At 40.6% G+C, this 20585-nt stretch overlaps 1 protein-coding gene across 4 annotated transcripts in view; it reads left to right on the forward strand.

Moving 5' to 3' along the window:
- SoxN (SoxNeuro) overlaps positions 1-20585 on the forward strand; it is a 308059-nt gene that overhangs the window by 160909 nt on the left and 126565 nt on the right. Inside the window, exons 3-4 of one of the 4 annotated variants that reach the window (XR_006881622.2) lie at positions 5728-5777; positions 5971-7257. The exons of the other annotated variants lie outside the window; for them this stretch is intronic. The gene's annotated coding sequence lies outside the window, so the exon portion shown is untranslated. Of the gene's footprint in view, positions 1-5727; positions 5778-5970; positions 7258-20585 lie in introns of those variants that run through there. 4 annotated transcript variants of the gene reach the window in all.

Here is a 20585-nt window from a genome sequence, read left to right on the forward strand (position 1 = left end):
TGGCGTGAGAAAAGTCCGTTGCCTGGTAGAGATTTTCGCGGAAAATGGTTCAGAGAAAGAAGAAACAGGCCGCTGGACTAGGCCGACGAAGACGACGAAGGTGCAGAAGCAGAGTACGAGAGAAGGAGGAATAAGGAGAGAAACTGCCGGCGATGTTGTTACGGTGTTGTGCCGCCCCCATGTCCCCCGATTCCCCCCCCCGTTTTCTGGATGATTCCGGAGGAGCAGTGCTCTGCGAACCGAAAGGAATGCCCACAAAAGAACCGCGCGCCGCTCCGCTCATTCATTCACCATCGACTCAATGTAGATTTTCCCATAGGTACCGAAGGCAGGTTAGGCTGGTGGGTACCAGCGTTTTGAAGGGGCGGATGGGGGAGGGCATCCAGGTAAAAAGACACCCCCGCGGCGCAGGACCCAGCCTCCGGAAATCTCCACTTACGCGCGTGGGTGAATAGTTTCTCGACTTCTCTCTCCGTCCCTCCCTTCCTCCCTCTCTCTCGCTCTCTCTTTCTTCTCCTCCTCCTTTTTTTTTTTTTTTTTTTATTTTTTTTTTTTTTTTTTCTCCATGTCGTTATTACGGGCGCGCACCGAGTTTGCCAGCGGTGAATCGGCCCGACTGCAGATCCGATCTCCTTCCCCTCCTCGCCGCCTCTCTTCTTCCTCAAGACCCCAAGCTCCCGGCTATTTCGGTCCTTTGGTTTCCTCCGTTTCCAAGTAAGAAGGGCCCTTTCTCTTCCTCTAACCATCGAGTGGAATGCCAAAATCGGCATTCAAACATCGGGCATGCAATGAAATCGGCACTTGTGGCCTTAAGTGAGCCCGAAGGAGTGATACTACACAAAGAAGAACTTGTGCAGAGAATGTTCACTAATTTTTTACTTTGTCAAGTAAAGCCGTCCTAATGTATCTCGTCGATTTTTTTGATTCTTCGCTTATACTTAGACCAGTCAAAAATAACGGGGACGTATTTCTTCATGTCGGGAATGTAGTTCAGTTCCAACGATGAAAACCACCTTCGCTTTACCTTCATTTGACCTTGCTACCTCCGACAAAGGTCAGTCAAGTATCACGACTTTATGCATTTCCTGATTTCTACAATATTCGTGTTAAATATTCTTTTCTTGGAATTCCTTCTTTTCGAGCTGTTCCAATATTCTCCTACGATCGAGTGACGAGTTTTTATCGTACAAATTTGAAACGTTGCTGGCATAAATAAACATGCGTGCCGAATATTTTTTATTGCTCTACAATTATGGCAGGTTTCAACAAAATCGACGAGTCTCACTACAGGGTGACTCTACTTGTAAGAGAATCTTGAATCGTGCTCTAAGCACTTGTATTACCGGATTAATTAAAACCTCGTTCAAATTTCGAAAACGATTGAGCTTATTATCTTGTTTATGTGGTTACCAAGTTAAAAAATTAACGGAAGTGCATACTTTGAGAACATGAAACACCACTTTACGGCCAAATTCCGTATTTTCCATAAACTTTCCCAAGTTTCTTCACTTTGTACATGGATGTATAAAACATTGTCAAAAGTTAAAGTTTGTCGTATTTTCAACTGGATATGCCCACCTACATGGGGCAGAGTATAAATATAAATATGAATGCGGGTAAAAATGGGAGCCACGTGCTGTGGAGGTGCCCAGAATAAGACCGAGGGGAGGACAAATTCCTGAGTTTATTTTTTGTAGCCGCATTTCTCAAATTTTTCACACGCTGCCCCCCGAGGCGATGAAAAGGTCGGTTGGTCGGTCGGTCAGTCAGTCAGTCAGTCGGTATTCCGGGCTAATACGAGGAGTTTGTTAATGGCCGGGTATAATTGGTCTATTTCGGGTAATTAATGGCCTGTTAATTAGTCTTGACACGATGGACAATACATCACAACCCGCGTGCACAGGTGCAACCGCCGCTTGCCTCCCAGCTCGCCGCTTCACGACTACGGATACGACGAAGGAAACCCCTTCTAGGGTACCGAAATTCTATAGTAATTTTTGCCATTTCGTAGCGCTCTTGTTCCTGCTATGATTCCTGAATCGAGATATTCTCGCACCCCAAATGCCGATCCCGTAAGATTGAGATTGAGGAGGCACGCGACACGTGTAAAAATTGTCGATCAGGGTGAATGACGAAAATCGGTTTACCGAGCGTCGCTTGGTTGTTGGGAAAGGTGAGGAGGACACATTGTGCGGGGTGAGTGACTTGTTGTACATCGTGCAGTGTGTCAAAAGCGACTTAATTTCGTTGCTTTTGCCGTTGATTCGTGCGTAAATATATAACAATTGGGGAGCAATGCCCTCCGTTCTTATATGTTCACAATTGCCGTGCCGCACGGACTTCGCTCCTCTCTCTCTCTCTCTCTCTCTCTCTCTCTCGTTGGCTTTCTCTCGTTGCTGAATGGAATTTGCGATCAAAAGACGACGCGGCGAGAGCTTTTTGAATCGGGACCACCACAGGCACCTCTCCCGATTCTACGCCGCGCCTACATTCACCCTGGCGTATTTCAGAATTTACAATATCGGCAGGGAACCCCGATACCTATACCTCCGCTGTACCTACCCAACACCATAAATGCAACAGGTGAAATATACGCCGACGTAAGATCACGCCTGACGAATAACTTCTTCGACTCATCCAGGTACGGAAATACACTGTAAGAAACGATATTCCATGAGGTCCAGGCTGTCGTAAACGGATATTTCAGCGACTCGATCACCGGATTAAGGACGTTGCTCAGCCAGGAATGGAGAATCACGAGATGGTCGTACGTTGAGTATTTATGAAAGTATTATATCTTTAAGCTACAAAGGTCCTTTTAAAGTTACGAAATACTAAGATTATAAGCAAAAGCGTAGATTTGAAATGGTTCGAAATCGAGTGGATTTATTCGATTTCACGGTACACTGGTTCACTTTATTCGGTAAACTACTGATTCACTGAAACAAATTCAAAGTACTTTCTACAAAGTCAACTCAATATTGTAATTTTTTGATTACAATCGATGCCCGTGACATGTTCTAAAATCGAATATTCAACGATGCCGACATGATGGAAGAAAAAAGTGTGTCACTGACTTCGTAGAAAATAGTCTCTTGAACGAAACGAGCCCTCGTAAAGCGAAGTCCAACGAATCTATTATATTTTTAACTATTCTAAACAAATTTGAAACGAAGCATAGACATTCAATCTTTTTTTATAACCTCCAGTATTTTCTATATTGAAATTGAATAATTTGACAAACACGTAATGTAAGCTTTCCAGGTAAAATATTTATTTGAATGAAATCTTTTTGTTTCAGACAAAATCAGAATATTATTTTCATAGTCTGTTCTGTTAGTTTTCTGTTCGTAGTAAGATTAATGGAAAATACTGACTTTTGGCCAATCGACGACTTTAATCCCATTCCGAAATGAAATCGACAAAATTTGGCTATTCGCAAGACTTGCAATTAGACTTCCGTATATTTACACTTGAGGATTACTAGCAACCTGTTGTGAAGTACATTTAGTAACCGAAACACTTTGTCGGGTCGAACCTGCAGCGCTTAGAAAGAGTATTTTCCGAGGTATGCGTCCCCTTCAATGATGCACAGAATAGGATAAGCCTGCAATCCGTGAAGCTGCACAAATGACGCAGGCCTTTGTCGATTGCACGCAGTGAGAATGAAGAATGCAGAACTGCAGCAGCACGCGCGTGTCGTGCACAGGATTGTAAATTTCGTTCGAGTGACGGTTTAACCTTAGAATTGAGGTGGAAGGGGGTTTACCCTTCTGGTATATCGGCGCACCCTTTCCTCGACTGCCGCTGTTGATCGTTCTCGATTCTTGCCTTGCCTCCTCGAGATCTCGACAGGTTTCCCCCGGCAATTGCTTCCCGTTTTACAGTTGATTTAGCAAATAACGTGAAATGATCCCGGCCTCCCGACCCAGGAGAGCCGAGGCAAGGCGTCAATGCCGTTATTGTGCGGTGCGGTGTGCCTCTCGATGAATTATTTCAGGAGGGAGAGAAGAAGAAGAAAAAGAACAAGAAGAAGAAGAAGAAGAAGAAAGTTTTCAAGAATCCAGAAGAAAAGCCAAGTCGACTTTGAGGAAATTCACTCAGCGACGCTCAACTCGCGAATCTACTCAATTCCATCTCTGTAGGACTCCACATTTCTTCTCAATCTAATCGTCGTGCTGATAATTTTCGAAACAAAATTACAAAGTTTCCATCATCAGACAAATAATATTGAACGAAATTATCAGTCACAGGTATTGTTTAAGGTAGTTCCTAAGACTGGAAATGAATTATATCACATTTTGGTTTTCTGCATATTAATGTAGTCGGGTTCATTATCTTTATTTTGATTGTTTGCCTAACCCGAAATTCTCAAAATTAAAGAAGTTACGAGCAGAAATATCGAACCTCGTAAGGAACGGATTTAGTACCCGTCTGTCCGTTGAAAATATAAGGCTGAAGGCAATGGTGAAAATTCAGATAACGTGACTCACCAGTAAAAACAATTCACAACTCTACTAAATTCCACTCAATTGAAAATCGGTTTCACAGAAAGATTGAGGGTACTTTAGCCTTTAAAGTGACCTTTGGTTTTGGTTTTTCGAACACTCCATTTGGCTGAAAACATAATTACCGTTTTCAACGCTGCTTTTTGCACACCGTGACTTCAGTCACCATAACAGCCACAATTTTCATTTTACGAAACAATTTTTTGTGTCAAATTAAAGCTGAAATTGCGTACTTCTAACCTTGATTTGCTCATTTTTTATCTTCCTTTACTCCCGAATCCATGCAATTTGGAAAATCGTGAACGTTGTACAAGGCTCTTGGGTTAGGAACCCCTTTAAGGAGAAATTGTGACTGATAAAAATACGAATAAGAGCTCCGCTGTTGCATTTTGATTTCGAATCACTATAAATCGTCGTACAATTCGGTGAAGATTTTGCATCGATTTCAAGCGATTTGAGATGAAAAATCGTTGTCCAAGCTGTTTACGATGTCGTTTCGTTTTTCTTTCTTTCATTTTCAGAAAAGTCACCGGTAGCCTACAAATGTATCAATTTACGAAAAATGCGATCACTCCGTAACGAAATTTCCAAAAAAGTGTCATCTTCAACGTGACGAATCGATTCAAACTTGATGACTATGCTTCTCTGAACCAACGAAACACCGCTTTGCGGTATAATCTGTTCGAATATAGCAAAATCGCTTGGTTCCCTTCGATCTTGGATCCGAACGCGGCGCCGCTGCCTCGGAAACGGATAAAACAACATCACAATGATAATTATTGGCGGTCAACTCTGCAGACGCGTCGACGCCTTCCCACAGCTTCGGGTCCAAATTCCTAAAAAAAAAAGAAAAGATGGCCGCCTACGGTGTAACAATGGACGGGGTGGCGCAACGCAGTCTGGGCTAAAACCAGGTATCGTCCCGCTGAGTTGGGGCCAGGTGCACCTCAACCCCCGGATAGATATATGCATTAGTCGGGCATTTCCAAGAACCTTCCGGGTGATAATTTATGAGCAGATTAATTGCAATATCGAAAACTTCTCGACCATAAACTTGCCCCCCTTTTACACTCACGAGAAGCAAAAAGTCTCTGCAGCAATCCACAGACGCCTCGTTATGCGGATTATGTTACCTACATTCCGCGAACTTCGTACAACTTTTCTGATCTTCTAACAAGTTTCAAAAATCTTGACAGATTCCTTCCTTATCTTGTTTCAGAGGGCTGCAGGGAGGAGCTCGTTTACCGGATGTCCAAAAACAGCATGCAAGTGAGTTGTCTGATCAAATCGTAGAATCAATGCACTAAAAGACTTGGATCTTTCAGCTACTCCAGTTTAGAACATACATTTACAATCACTCGACTCGCGAGGTTTATACAGTAGGTACTGTGTAGTAAATCAAAGTGAAACTAGATCAAATATGACGGTCTGTCACCGCTGTAATTAGCTTTGTGAATTACAGAAATTGTCCAGAAACGGAGAGGCGGTGATTTCTGCAAGTAAAACAAACCGATACTGATCGCGAAGTCATCGGCAACCGATTTATTGCTTTTACGATGATCCTGAAGGATTTCTGATAGTTCTCGTTACCGAGCAATGGATCGCAGGTCAAAACATCACGTACAGAAACGCTTTGAGAATTATTATATATTACATTGAAATGAAACTGTTTCGAAGACACCTGCGGTGGCTGATTCGAAACTCAGAGGTACCGGGTTCTCGGATGATTTATGCTTCCAGCAGGTGAAAATCCCGGGATGAACGAGATAGCTGGAAGCTTCTCCAACTTCTTCTTTCTCCAGTCTTTGTGGCGGGATTTGCCGATTCGCTAAGCCAAGTAGGATCAACTCTCCCCACCGCAATACGTTATTGGCAAGGTTCTGCCTAATAGGCTTTCCGAACGAAAGATCATCCGGAGAAAAATTTCACCATTATACCCATGCCTCCGCGGTCTCTTCGCCTCGAAGCGAACTTGTTCGTGCTCTCGCAAACACTGAGTGAGTCTTCGAAATTCATCCACCGAGATTTAGCCCCGCTTCTTTATCAGCATCCTCACCCCGGGCGACAGCAGCGGAGAGTATCGGGCGTTCCAGGATCGGCAGGATCAGATGTTTCCTGAAATTTTTGAGAATAGTGGAAGATGGATCGGGGACGAGGTCAGGGAGAAGGAGGCGGATGGACGCGTGGGAACCCGCGCCAGGACTAACGAGTCTAATCCTTCGCCGGGGTTCCCTCGGCCGGTCCTTCTGCTCCTGCGCTCCTGGAGGAAGATTAGCCGATCTCTACCCAGACTCGACGGTGTCCCGAACCCGCGCACCTGTGTTTCATCCAAGATTTTTCTTGCGCCCTGCCCCCTTACAACTCTCCTAAGGACCTCGGCAACAGGACATCCCTGGGATAATACTTTGCGGCACATGCTGCGTCGATAGTGAACTCTCCTCTTTGTGGATCCGCCGATCCTTAAACTCGTTTTCAAATCAGAGAAGTATAATGTCAAAATGGTCGTAATTATCGAGTGTCTATCTGTGTAGCAAGTGCAGGTTCACAAATAATCTGTAAGCAACCTAAGACCAAAGATGTCTATTTTTCTGCAATTTTGATATTCTGTCATGTGAACTGACAATGATACGCAAGAAACCTTCGAGTATCAACCCTGTGACTCTTACCATTTAGGACGAAAGTTTTGTTTGATTTTTGAACTTTGAACAGATGCCTTGTTACATTTAAATTCTTATCGTATCTTTATCGCGAGAAAAAAATATGCGCCGAGGTGTTTTCAATGTAGAAAAGTCTGGCATTCCCGACTGTGGAATTCGTCTCGGACTAGATTTCGGAAATTGGTAAAGAATAAACATGTTTGTCAACAACAATTTTCTCCAACTCTTGAAGCATAAATTCTACATTTTAGTCTGATGGTTCGCAGTTTTTTACGTGATAAACTAACTTTCTTTCAAGATTCTGGAGACGTTATCATGCCGCGGTTTGCAATTGATTTTATAAAGCGAAACGTTTTGTCGTCGCAGCAAAACATTTCCATTCTAGTTACATTTGCAAAAAAAAAATTAAAAATATCTTCATCCTACTTACACTTTTAGAACTATATTTCCAAAAGGTATGGCGGGTTCGGAAGTTTTATTATTATTATGATTATAGACTCTGTCGTGAAAAATAATCTGTTTAGAGTTAAAAGAATTTATAAACATGTATTATCTAAGTTGTAAGAGGTAGAGATCTGAAACTAGAACGGAAAAAATCTCAGTTGCATTTACTACTTTGGGAAGTGACACGCTTTTGATATTGACGTAATTTTCTTGACTATAACTTTTCTTCGTGGTAAGTCGGACCATCGATCTAGTAACTCGGAGCATTTCCGCAGTAATTTTAACAGGAAACTGTGGTAATTTAAAAAAAAAAAAAAAAAAACTGATAGTTGACCTCATTTTACCGGATACGTGGTAACTCCGACGGTAATGTTTTTCGCTAGTTGCAGGATTTTCGCATTCTAGTACATATCGGCATAGAAAAAAGTGGTGTGTTCAACGATAGCCCGTCTGGTTGTTGAAAAATTAGAAAATCCCTAGTTGAGGCATTCGAAGGAAGTCTTTGTCCGCATTTCGGCGAGTAGAATCTCTCGCCTTCATCCCTGAAAACGGAAGCTCGAGCATTCCTTGTCGCTTATATTCTCGTCAGAGTAGATCACGGCTGTACGATAAGACACACGTCGTTGAAGATGTCCGGACGCGGTGGTGGACCATGCCGAATAATGCGGCAAGCTCAGGTCGCAGAGCGTCATTCAGCTCTGCGAGCGGTTAAACATTTTCCTCCTTCCAGGCCGAGATACGATCGCCAAGATGCATTGATGAAATCGGTGCGAGGTGTATTTAAGTTCAGGCCGCCCACTTCCTTTCACGACATCCCGAAGCGCGTCCCATCGTCCGTAGGCATGTACAAGGACACGCCGAACGGCAAATCCTCCTCACTTTTCTTCAATCCCGAAGGGATGCTGGATACGCCATTTGTCACTAATAGTAAAACCCCGTGATATTTCATCGAACGAAAATACCGGTAGTCCGGAGGGTCGCGGGGTGGGAGGTGGTACAATGGCTTCCAGAAGTCAGGGTGCATCCATCGAGTCCCAGAAACTCCTGACTCGTTCCTCGCTGCGCCCCCGTTATTGCCAATTTATCAACCGTCCCACCGCACCGCTCTGGCTCTCCAGGTACCGCGAGGCTTTTTCTGCCCGAAGAATAGGGGACTATAAAATTTGCCCAAAATATTCGTGTCCTTTTTCCCCGATGTAGGCTAGATGACCAGCGTGCACAAAAAAAAAAAAAAAATAATAAAAAATTCCTAATATACGTAATAGTGGCAGCAGCAAAAACCGGGGGACTTCATTTTGGTATCTAAAAAATTCAGCCCATCTTCGAGACATCGGGAACTGGTTCGCTTCGAGGTCAAACTTACCTGCGGTCAAATATATCAAATATAAATTTAACCTTTGGCGCTAACAAGTTTTGAAAAACTATAATGTCGATTCACAGATTTTGCACACTTCTTTTTGGAACTTGACTATATCACTGTATGAATTATTGGTAGCTTGTTTTACAAAGAAAGTACCCTAGATGTATCTCGCTGTTTTTTTTCATTCTGTCATAACATCAGAAAAGATCAGACACGTAATTTTCTTACGTTCGTGGATAATGAAAACCACCCCCTAAAGCTTACCCGCCAAAATTATGGGTAAAAACACAATGAATAATGTCCAATTGGCTTCGTCTGACCACAAAAACTTGTTTTTTAACGAGTTTTTAGGGTAAACCTAAGGGATGGTGTTACCCCTCAAGCGGCTAAATTTGTGCATAAAAAAATGTGCTTCATGCTTTTTGACGTATTCCAACGTATCACAAAATTAAGAAAATCAATCAGGTACGCCTCGGGTGCTTTCCTTGTAACCGATGAACTTATTGTCGAGTCGTTAAGTTTTGCCACGGATACTGCGACGTGATGTTTTTTTTTTTCCTTTATTTTTCTACCCAAACCGAAGATTCCCGATGAATTCTGGTGAATTCTGACGGTCCTGAAAAGGTCCGCAGCGTAGTCGGCGTTCATTCATGGTTTGCGGGAACATTGGAATGCCATAAATTCTTATGAGACCTTCTTGACGGCGAAAAGTGAGATAAGGAGACGCGCTTTGAGAAAGAGAGAGAGAGAGAGGGGGAGAGGAAAAAAGAAATGAGTAAAAAAAATATCAGCATGAAGCATCCAAGCAAACCAATCACCGCCATTCATAGAACTGTAGACCGTCATAGAGAGAGAGACCCACTCGTCTTCCGATCCGTGTGAAGAGGCGCTACGAAAACTTGAAACCGGATCATTTTCAGGAAGACGGTTCCATGCAGCCAGATCCGAGTGACAGGTCGGCGAATGCGACTAAAGACGATGTTTCGGCTCTTTGAAGATAGAGGGGGAAAGGGGATAAAAAAAAAGAGAAGAGGCACCCTCCGCCTCTGGGTATATAATACATAAATCGGTTGGAAATTATGAGATATATAGTATCGGGTTTCACCGCGTTGAACTCCGAGATAGTCAGCTACCGAATTCAAACGCGGAAGAGAAGAACTTTCTTTATTGCGACAGTTGGTAGAACTGTGGTTTAAGGTACGAATGTCATTTGATAGCCCGTTGAGGAAGATGCGACTTACCCGTAGAAACGAAGGGCATGTAAGGGAGTCTTTTCACCCAATTGTAACTCGTTAGTCTCCCTATTATTGAGAATCGAAACTCAACTGCCGTTCTTTGCCGACCGCAAACCTCGGTCTTGAATCTCACAATAAATTGACGGAATGGAAAAAAATAAAAATAAAAAAAAAAATAACGCTTCGTTCTCTTAGAATCGAAACTTTGTCGATCAAGTCGCGTCCCGTTTGCACGATGAACTGGACATCTTTTTTTTTTTTGTTTCTTGTACGACGTCACGTTTATCGCGTGAAGTAAACAATTTTCCTTGTAAAATTTGGAATACGTTTTCGTAAAGGTATTAATTGTCACGGGATAATTTCGTCGATTGAAATAGACGAAAGCATTATTGCATTCTCTATAAATTGAGGCGAAAATGGGAAATGGCACTAAATGGATTTAAACAGCGGGTAATTGCCACGCTAAGCGGTTCTGATTACTGCGGTACATTGACGCATGTGCGTCGAAGCCGGAAGGAACCATACATCCATTCGATTCAGTTTCAATAGTATTCGGAGCTTTTATCATAACTCAGCGCCAGCGATGCTTTCGTCTTGGAAAAAAATCTACGTCGAGGGCAAAGCTGAGAATAAATTCAAACATAAACCAAAACTCGCTATATTTATAAAATTCTAAGGATGACAGCACGAAGTGAACGTTTATAAGTAGCGTAAAGTGAAATTTATTAGCCTCTTTCATGCAACCGGTTTTACTTGTAAAACTGTTTGATTTTGCACCAGCAGATCTTAATATTCAAATTTATGCGTTAGCTTGATAAAAATTTGCTCAGCTAAAGTCACCATTTCTCGGGAATAGCCCAATATTCGTTCTGAATGTGTCGTTTAATTAACCGAGAAATAATATCAATATTATAACATGATATTTCATTCGTGAATTTTCAATATGACACGTTAGCAGGTTCACATTAAAGAAATCGGGAAAAAACCAAGAGCGAAATCGTTATTCACCCTTGTATATTTACGATTATCTCCGATGACGGAAATCTTATTATTTAACCTGTTAGTAGAAATCCTAAAGCGGATTTATCCTAATCTTACTTTTCATATATGTATATATTTCCAGATCGAATCAAATTCGTAATCACCCACAAATATCCAACATAATTACACTATTTACAAAATTAATTACAATTCACGCTTAAATATACAGGCAACGGCGAAAATCGTCGATTAGAATATACTAGAATTAGAAAGATAATCGTGGAGTTCTACGGTGAACGCGAAATAGTTAGAATTCATTGGCAATTCAAATTCTAACACATGTGCTTTCAGTGATTGCCAGTAACTTGTTGTAATTCATCGTGATGCAATCTAATTCGACTTCCGAAAATTTAATGTCAATAAATTGAAATTTTGGGATTCATTTCAAAGAAAATAGCTCTTTGCGTTAACTTGCATATTCTGGGCCGCTCTCAACTCATCGGCTGCCTCAGTTTGCTTATCAGTTGAATACTTCATTATTGCGTTGACTTTCACAATTTCTGACTAGCTACGTTCCTTGATACCAATGAACAACGAAAATTCGAGTGACGGTGCAAATGTAGAAAAATCACTGAATATAAGGTCACAATATCGAATTTTCAAATATGCAAAAATCTATTTCACAGAACATGAAAATATAGAAGGTATAACTTAGTAGTCAAAATGTAGGAACGTGTGAGTATAAGAAACAAAAATATATTAGAATCTTCGGCAATTTACTCTTCGTGTAAATTTTCATGCGTCCGGGTGCAAAACAAGCAGTTTTCTCGATTCAATTTAAGTTCACATGAATTCATTAAAAATTTGCACCAAGTCGTGTAAGATTCGCGAAAATTTGTTCATTGGAGTTAAATTCCGTTTACATTTTTCTGAGCTTGAGTACAATTTGTACGTGCTCGAGTAAAACTTATACTGGTCCGTACAGACTTAGAATCCCGCCAATTCTTCCCAAAAAAATGTCACAGCGTACATTTAGATATTCTGTCGAATAAATGGCGCATTTTAGTAAATTTCGATAAACTGACCCTTTAATTTTCTAATTGTTCTGCATCTTTACTACGGGAGTTTCGGTATTTCGGTACATTGAAAATGTTTTCCTAATTTTTTTGCAAAATACCGAAGTATCAAAGACCTCAGTATTCTTGATCGTAAAATTAACGGGCTTTGTGTGCGTGGATTTTCTTGATGGGATTAAAATATTTGATCAACAATATAGACACACATTTCTGTTTTAATCATGCATCTAAGTTCAAGTTTTTTTCTGGTTACATAGATTTGTTTTAGGTGGAATTATGGGTTTTACAAATTTAAAAATTTAATTTGTTACAGTAACTAAAAAAATTGAGTAAAACAGATATCGTTAAAAAAACTGTTTGAATATTGTTGTAATTACGAAAAACGAGGTACGCGTAACCATTTTGCGCTATCGTCGATCCTTTTTTGTTAATTGCAACGCAAAATCAGTTTCTTCGGTAAACTCTACTTTTTTAGCTAAACAAGGCTTTAACGTCAATTCATTCTTGCACAAGCGTTAAATTTTCGCAACAGTTACAAGAAAATCTACCAACAGTGATCGTAATGATAAAGAATAGTAACGGATAGCAGACTTTCCGGTAACAGCTATAAAACTAATTTTCATTTTCTACCCAGAGCCATATTATTCGATGGTGGTGAAAAATGAAAACATTTAACGACTGAGCGGTAACCGGAATCAAAAATTTCTCTAATCGTGGAATTTCTAAACGTGCAAAGACCCGGTTCGGAGCAGCGCGCGTTGCCTCATCCGAAAGACTATGTCGTGGTTAGACGCGTGCAAGATCAGCAACGTGAGGGGTAAGCAGAGTAGCCAGGGGTTCTTTGTCTCGAGGATCGTTCCGAAATTATCCCACCAAGCCAAATTACACGTCCTCGCTTCTCGGGCCGGAGACGCGGGGCGGCGTCCCGCAGTTTTGATTATCGCGGCAGCGGCGAGCGGTGGCAGGTAAAGGGGTCCTCCACGCCTCCCCCCCCCCCCCCCCCCCTCCGCCCCCTTTCCCGAGGGGCCCTCGTTGGGCCAGCTGCGCCCCGATTCCTGCCGACGTTGCTGACTGACAGTTGAATGCGCGGGGCCCGGCGAACCTTCGCTACCTGCGATCCCGCGTGCGGGACGACGCGTAACCGTATCCAGGCGCGCCCTGGCGGCCCGACCGACCAGCGCCAACCCCGCAGGACCTCGAGTCCTGCCCCGCTGACGGGAGTCGAGTTACCGGGACGCGCGCACCGCGTGGGCGCATTGTGGACCCGGAGGACGCGGCTTTGTACCATTTTCACCCGCTGCAACCGCCGCGTCGCGTCGCGGCGCTACGTTCTGACGGCGTCGGGACACCCTGTAATTGAATGGTCAAATGCCGCGACGCGATGGAATAAATTGTTTTATCCCGTCGCCGAGGTTCACCGGAAAGCCACCGAGTCTTTAAGGTAAGGGAAGGGAATCGTTAACTCGTTGAAAAAAAAAAACAAAAAAATACTTTTTTAAAATTTGTTTTACAACATGCAGGCAATGTATTTTGTATTGACTGATTACAGTGTTGTAGAGTAACATTTCGTTATGTGTTTTATGAAAATTTCAGTCGAAGATATTAAAAACCAAGCCGTTGGCAGCAAATCTTCGGAGACGTCTCGAAATGGAGTTGTTTCGCGGTGACGGTTGGAACTCATCACTGGGTCATCTGAAATCAAAAAATCAAATTGATATTGTTAGTTTATGAGTTTCGCCAGGTAACGCTGTCGATTATTTTTTTTTTTTCTTTTTTTAATTGTTTTTTCAACTTTTGGTAACACTGGAAAGTTAAATAAGCGATTTTCGCTAAAAAAAATCGGCTAACTTGTTATTGTACAATAAAAAATACCAGCACATTTTAAAACAAACTCGACAGCGTTACTTGGGGAAACTCGTCTTTCCGATTAATCGATTAATCGCACAGCACCAGTTCTATCACGTCTCGTCACTGAAAACAACAGCATTGTAAACACTTGGCTTTCATACAATTTTTTCATTTCAGCAGATATCGAAACAAATTCATGTAATAAAAACGTTTAATTTTCGTGTGTATTTCGTAGCAATCTAATAACTTATGCTGTCAACAATAGCACGCGTTTTGATGTTCAGCATTAGCACTTTTTACAACACCAGTGAAGTGCGACGTTTACAGTAAATTTCGCCGGATTTTATATGAATTATCTCGTGTAACACATGGACTACCTACAATTTTTTTCTATACGTTAGAATTCTGCGTGAATTGAAGAATGTATTTATTGGTTTTTGGTCGAGATACGCTCGATCTAAGTAATGAAATTTTTCCGTCGTTCAACTGCACGCACAGGCGTGTCATAAGACCATATGCTAAAAAGTGATATTTTAAAATGAATCTTGGTTTATATGTCATCAGGAATCGACCCCTAAATTTTGAAAATTGATTCTGGAAAATATTATTATCATTAACCCATTCCAAACTGAGCTCATTTTTTCTTAAAATGCTCTAATGAAAGAACGACCTTAAGTGGATGGAAGATAATTCTTTACCGACCGCGTTAAATGTCACTTAATTTGACTTATGTTATCAAAGTCTACGCGTCACTGATTTTGAAAATGACGGGGTCGGAGCAATTCATCCTGCAATGTCGGATAAAATTATCCACAAAGTTTTTTCTAACGCAACAATGAAGCCAAAAAATCTAGTCCTGCCATTTGTAATTACTACTTACCGTAACAATTCCTATATTTCCTACAGAGCCTACTTCTTGCAAGAACCAAAAAAGTTTTTCAATATTTTCGTTCGACTAAAGAAATATAGCGTCGAAACTGGATTGACAAATGATCATTTCAACTATAAAATACTCGAATATTAAAGAGACAAAACACTTTTTGAGATTTATTCAACTTCTGATTATTTACGTTGAGAAACGACTTGAAATATTAGAACCTTACGGTCAAGTTTTCACCGACCGAGTAATATGTCACTTACTTCTACTATTACCGAAGCCTGCGACGCAATACTAAAGTGAAAATTCCACAAGTAGCACCATTCAATCAGAACATATGAAAAATATTTTTGTTACGTTAGAATAAATCCGGGAAATTTATCGCTGTAGTTGAATTGCCATTAATTGCAGGGGCCGTTATTCGTAAGGTACGAAACAAAAAATTTGCTGCTTACGTGATATCTATATTTTATATATATATACAATAATAACGCAAAATTCTGATCCTCGAAGCCGCCATTTTAATTCGAGCCCCCTTGTGTCGCCACCTGTTGGCAAGTCTTCTACTCTTCTTACATCACGGAATTTTGTACACTTTACCAGGCCGCATGTGTTTCTACCCGAATTGAGGCAATTCCTTGATTTTTATAGCCAAACACTAATGCAAATCAACGTTGTGGCGTTTTATACGTTTCATTATTAAGACTTTAACTTCTCACCTGTCCGAGATTAGCAAACTACACGTTTATCCATATTTTCTTAAAAATTTGTTCACCTTTAAGTCAAGCTTTTTGCAATTTCTATGTTAATATTAACTGTTTACATTGGTTGTTTGAAAAAATGAATGTAACTTACCTGACGACTTCCACAATTAATATTGAAAAATTTGCATTCATAGGTAGCTTGCGACGGTCAAGCACAGATGGCAGCATACGGGGGCTCCAAAAACATGGCACCTTCCGAGTTTCCAATGGACCCACGCTGCAACCATGCCAGTTATACCCAATCGGCTATCCAGTCAGGGATAGGTATCTTCGTTTGCAGTACTTTCAAGTGACGGTACTTAGGCGGTAATAACGGTCGAAATAAGTGTCATTTTTTTCGATCGGTAAAGACTGACTACAGCATTCTCGTTAAGACGGTTTTGGCAAACTTGGGTCGAACTTTTACTTGACTTCCCTTTTTAATAACTCGTGTCGTTTCTTTGACGTGAAAAAATAAATGGTAGCTAGATTTAAAGTACCGTTTGCGAGAAAAGAAACCAAATTATACATTGATATATTTTTCTCTCATCGATCCGAATTGTACATCAGAGAATTGCGAAAGAATAAAAATAACCAATACTCACTAGGATAGTCTCTGTTTAAGGCTTGGGCGGATTATTAATCATTCCCCCCCCCCAAATCGGCTCCAAATAATTCAAAAACAATTTCCAACATTTTTGACGAATTGCAAACCCACTAAATCTGACTTTTTTTTTCATTTAGTGAATGCGCTATTCGTCTAGATTGCCTAGTATGATGATGCGAATGTTTTATCAGATAGTAGCACCAACGCCCACTAAAGTCTCACTGTTATAGATTTTTTTGAAAATTATTACTCTTGCAATAAAATATATATTCCATGACATCTCGATCAATCTCGTTACACATCGATGTCTCAGATTGGCTTTATAATTTTTTATATGATAATACGTGACGATAAACGCAATCGCAACTTTTTCAGAAGTATCTGAAGTATGATTTAAAAACATAAAACGAAAAACCCCACTTTCTAAAGGCTTCAAAAATTCAGAAAAATCACATGAAATATAACAAAATTTTTGACACCCATCGGAAGATGGAGATTTCACAAGTTCAAAAGAGAAATGAGAAAAATGATTTAAAGTTATATTATTATTATTAAGAATTATCATTTTTGTGTGCATTCTTACGTCAAAAATGCAACCGAATAATAATAATTTTTAATCTTTTTATTTTTCTTATTTATCTTTTGAAGTTATGAAATCTCCATCTTCTGGTAGGTGATAAAAATATTGTCATATTTCACAAGATATTTCTGAATTTTTGCAGATTTTAGAAAGTCGGGGTACCTATTTGTTTCAACTTTTTAAATGCTACTGCAGACACCCTGGGTGGAAAAAATTTTGGAAAAAAATGGGATGGCGTTTTTCTTCATGTAATCTTATACAAAAAATTATAAAGCCAATCTGAGACATTGACGTAGAATCTTGATCAAAATATCATGGAATGTCCCATACTGAGAATTTATCCGAAACACGTATATTTTAAATCGGAAAATCTCTTGCGAGGATTAGATAGAGTTGAGATAAAAATCTGAAAAAAATTAGGGAATTGCGTTTGAATAATTTGGAGCCGATTTAGCGGGCGAATGAAGAAAAATTCATCCGAGCCCTAAACAAGAACCACCCTAAATTACTCACTGTTATTGCAAGAAGTCTTTGACGAAGGGCGCGAATCCTGCGAGACTTCTGATTTTCAGAGTATCCAGCCTCTTCGACATCCGCGAGTCTTCGACCCAGTAACCCGATTATCGTTACCTTGCGATAATGGCAACGAAGACATAAGCGGTATAAATTCTCCAGCATTAAACCCCCGGAGCAGGCATCTGAGAACCGATAAGGTCGTAGGTATAAGGCGGGTGGTCGTTGGGTGTCGCGGACATCGATCAGGGTTGTTCCCTTCGTCCGTCGCCGGGAGGTTGATGGATGCGAGATTACTGCTGTAGGGACACTCGTTGACACCCGGTGATGTATCACCACCTTCGCTTACACCCAGAAGCGACTACTTATCCCGAAAATAGTCGGGAGTGTCGGCATGTTGGAAAAGAAAACTTCACGTATTTTACTCGCTGAATTAACCCCGGACACTTTGGTACAAAATCATTTTTTATCGTCCTTCTAAAATCTCTAGAAAAAAATCAAAGTCAGTCGACGGCAAAAACAATGATCGTACGGGCTGAAATATGTAACGAAAAATGGAAGAAGATGTGCGGGAAATAATAAAAGATAATTAACCAAATTGTACGATAATTGATTAAATTCTAATGGCAAAGTGAGCAAATCGTATTAAAACCTTTTTGCTCGCTAAAATAATTGAGTCGTTTTAAACGTTGAGAAATGATAATCTTTGTAATTGTGCTTATATGGTGAATGAAAAGTAGTTCGAACATTGTACGAAAGGACTGAACAGTCTTGAAGTCATGGTACGCTAGGTGTATACCGATATCTAAAACCCACGATGTTTTACGTGCTGTTACATACATTTTTTCGAACTTTGGTCAATTACCACCCGAAGCATGTCGGCAAACAGTACAATGATGATCCAGAATAGAAAACGATTTGATACCGGTAAATTTAAAAAGCTAAAAAAAAAAAGTTAAAATACGATTTGTTCATTTCGACGGAACTCCGACATCCGCTTAATTCGGAGATTTACCTTGTACGCAATAACCTAAGTTAGGTTAGTTATAACCTGATATTAAAAAACGCGAAGTTAAGCTTGTTGAATATTTTCGCCAGCAGGTAGGTATAAACGTATAATCCTTACGTTATATGTACGTATAGTATCTGGCTTCCGCAGGGGTATAAAAATATATATAGAAGAATTCGAGGAGGCTGTTTGGTTGAAAAACCCCGCTATACAGAGCGGGAGATAAGTTGATGTTGTCTACGTTTTTTGCGTTTACTGCGGCCATCTTCCACCACTTTTAAACTTCTTTTTCAGGGTGGGTTGGTTGGTCCATTTTCGTTGACACGATGTATCGCATACAAGGTACTCTCTGCGAGGTAAAGCAGTATATAAGGAATAAGAAGAAGAAGAAGAAGAAAAAGAAGGCGAAAAATGAGAGAAAGAATAAGAAGAAGAAGAAGAAGAAGAAGAAGAAAAGGAGATCGAAGAAGAGGGTCAGAGGTGGCGCGAAGCTCCGGGTAGCGTATAGGTGGTGAACGGGGCTGGGGGTGAAGATGGGGGTGGGTGAAGGGCGAGACGGTGAATAGAAGATTGGAACTCTTTCTGCGGTGACGGGACTCCTTCCGGCGAAGAGGCCGATAGTGCCGGCTATTTCCGGTGCCCACCGCCATGACATTGCTATCGCGCAAAGTCCACCCTCGGGGCTTCCCGGCGAACACGATGCTCGTTCGGTAGGCGGCAGTTGTCCGTGTATCAAACCACCCTAGCTGCAAATCTGAGCATCGTTTCTAAAATTTTTGGAATTACCGACGCTACGAAATACACACTTTCGCGACCTTTCCTGTATATCGAAAAGAATGTCTCGGGTCTCGGAAATTTACCCGTACTTTGACCGTATTTCGTTATTCAATTCCGTTAGAAGGGTATTATCCGGGGATGAGTGCTGAACGTTGTTTCAATATTATTAGGAATTTGGAACACCTGCAATGACTGTCTTCGCGATTATACGAGGAAGTATCCGGTGAAAGTGCGGACTCTGCGCCGAGAGATTAAAAGAGCGGATTTTACTCAAAACCGTGGGAAAAGAGAGACACGTCAGATTTTTTTTTTTTTTTTATGTAAAACATATTTGGTAAAATGCAGAATTTATTCTAGGAACAGTGAAAACCACTGTGTGCAGAATAAAATCTACTAAATTTATGCTAAAAAATATACGACGTGGCTATTTTTCACAAATAAACTTTGATGCGTCCCTCTTTTCCTTTAGTTTGGAGTAAGATCTGCTACTTTTCTTCTCTCCGTGCGAGCTACGTGAAAACCTGTGCATCTGTTTACGCCGGCGGTGTGCGTGTGGCTCGAAGTGGTCAGTTTCGCCAGAAACTTTCGGTATTATTAGAAACAGAGACAACTGGGAGGTATTATACCCTTTTTGGGCGTAAATACTTATTCCTGTTAATTTTCACGAACGAACTACCTTAAGGTTGACTGCGACCAATAAAAGGATTAACTTTTGGGTACGAGAAAGAAAAATGGGAGGAGCTTAGATACCGACAGGGTTTGAACACCGGCGTTGAACCTGCACTCACCCAAACTTGGCTTAATAAATTTACTAATCCGTTTACCTGAACTATACACGGCAATAATCTGCCCGCTTCACTTAGACTTACACAGTGTGAATCGACTTATGCTATTCTTCGAGATATAAATAGTAGGAACTAGCAAATAGGGAAAATTAGGAACTCCATTTTAGAGTTAGAATACTTTTGTTCGAATCGCGAGGCGCGAGGTTTTGATTTATTGTAAGGTTGTCGACGGGGCGGTAATTGCGTATTCGAATGAAATTTTTTTTTCTCCATTTTTAGGGGTGCACAATGCAGTGCAAGCCAAAATAATGAGGACGTATTTTTTGTTTTTCGTTAAGAATGATAATTTTTCACGTTATAGGTGATTGAATTTCAATGATTTTAATATGTATAGATATATCTTAACATGGGTGACGTCACAATGTTATAGTTTTCAATCTGTTATATCAATGACAATTTTTATTCGATCGAAAAAATAAAAAATACGTCCAAAATATTTTTTTTCCAATCTACAAGAATATGAAATAAAAAAATTTCAATCAAATACTCAATTCTCGGAAAATTCTAATAATTTCAATTCGTTAG

Source organism: Neodiprion pinetum, chromosome 2, assembly GCF_021155775.2.
Source record: "Neodiprion pinetum isolate iyNeoPine1 chromosome 2, iyNeoPine1.2, whole genome shotgun sequence".
NCBI classification, from domain to species: domain Eukaryota; kingdom Metazoa; phylum Arthropoda; class Insecta; order Hymenoptera; family Diprionidae; genus Neodiprion; species Neodiprion pinetum.